The 1,673-nt window shown below is 39.7% G+C and overlaps 1 pseudogene; it reads right to left on the reverse strand.

The window, feature by feature from the left end:
- Nucleotides 1–291: 291 nt before the first annotated feature.
- Nucleotides 292–801, reverse strand: LOC125153932 (transcription factor BTF3-like; annotated as a pseudogene).
- Between the last annotated feature and the right edge of the window lie 872 nt (nucleotides 802–1,673).

Here is a 1,673-nt window from a genome sequence, read left to right on the forward strand (position 1 = left end):
ACATTAGAACAAAAAAGCATAAAGTCAATTATCTAAGCTTCCACCTTAAAACTTATTTTTCTTTTTTTACTAGGCAAAGAACTTTATTAATCTTGTTTCAAACTTTATTCCCAGGCTTCTTCAGCTTAATTTAGCTGCAAAGAATGAATTGTGTATAAGCAAAAACTGAAAAGAGCTGCAGTGTCCAAGGGCTTGGGCTTAAAAATATTAGAGACCTAGGTTTTATCAGATCCATGAACAAAATTTTTAGAAAGCAGTCATAATATAAAACAGCAGCTCCCAGTAACTGCTTCAAGTTTTTTCTTCTTCAGAAGTTGGCTCAATCCAGTCTGCTTCATTCTTGGAAGCTTCATCAAAATTCTCCACAAAATCTGGAACTTCATCATCATCATCCTCTCCGGTAGCAAGTGGTGCCTTTCCATCCACAGATTGTTTGGGCAGAGCTTCAGCCAGCCTTCTTAAACTCGTCAGACTGTCTGCACCAAGTTGGTTTAAGATACTGGGTAGCATTTCTGTCAGCTGCTTTGTCTCAGCATGGCCTGTTGGCTGCCAGGGATGCCTGAACTTTAGGGTTGTTAAAATGGATCACTGTTCCTTGGTTTGTGAACATACTCACTTCTTCAATACCAGAGATATTGTTTACTCCTCACTTCTTTAAGGAGAACTGAAGTTTTTTATCATCTGCTGTAGCTGTTCTATGAACCACCTTCTTCTTTCGGGGGGCACTTCCTTTCCCACCAATGCGCACTTGGGCTTGCAGTTTGGTGAGTTTCTCCTGGTTCATGATAGTTTCTTTCATCTTGTTGGGGCGGAAATGGGAACGCGCGCAGGGGACTAGGGTTGGCGCTCAGGCGGTCTCGGGTGGACCAGCTGAGATTAGGCGCACACACGTGGGGACGCAAGATGGCCTAAAACCTTATTTTTTAAGTAGAGTAAATTAAGTCCAAAATAAAGAAAGAAAACAATAAAAAGGATGGAAATCAATACGATAGCAAATAGACAACAGAAAAAAATCAACAAAATGTTTTAAAAGTTTAATTGACTTTATAATCCTCTAGTAAAGACTTATCAAAAAAAAAAATAGAAGGCACAAATTACTAATAGCCTTCTGAAGGCTGAAATGGGGACCCTTCTGAAGATGAAATGGGGACATCACTACAGATGCTACAAATATTAAAAAGATAATAAGTGGATATTTTGAACAAGTTCATGCCAATGAATTTGATGGATAAAGGAAATGAACAAATTCCTTGAAAAATACAACTTTTTAAAGTGGACAGGAGGGGCGCCTGGGTGGCGCAGTCGGTTAAGCGTCCGACTTCAGCCAGGTCACGATCTCGCAGTCTGTGAGTTCGAGCCCCGCGTCGGGCTCTGGGCTGATGGGTCGGAGCCTGGAGCCTGTTTCCGATTCTGTGTCTCCCTCTCTCTCTGCCCCTCCCCCGTTCATGCTCTGCCTCTCTCTGTCCCAAAAATAAATAAAAAACGTTGAAAAAAAATTAAAAAAAAAATAATAAAGTGGACAGGAAAAAAATTAGAAAATCAAATAGCTTTCTATCTATTAAAGAAAGTGTATTTCCAACTAAAATCTTGTAACAAAAATAACTACGGGCCCAGATAGCACTACCAGTGAATTCTGTTAAACATTTAAGGAAGAAATAATTCTAATCTCACAC

This window comes from Prionailurus viverrinus, chromosome A2, assembly GCF_022837055.1.
Source record: "Prionailurus viverrinus isolate Anna chromosome A2, UM_Priviv_1.0, whole genome shotgun sequence".
NCBI lineage: Eukaryota > Metazoa > Chordata > Mammalia > Carnivora > Felidae > Prionailurus > Prionailurus viverrinus.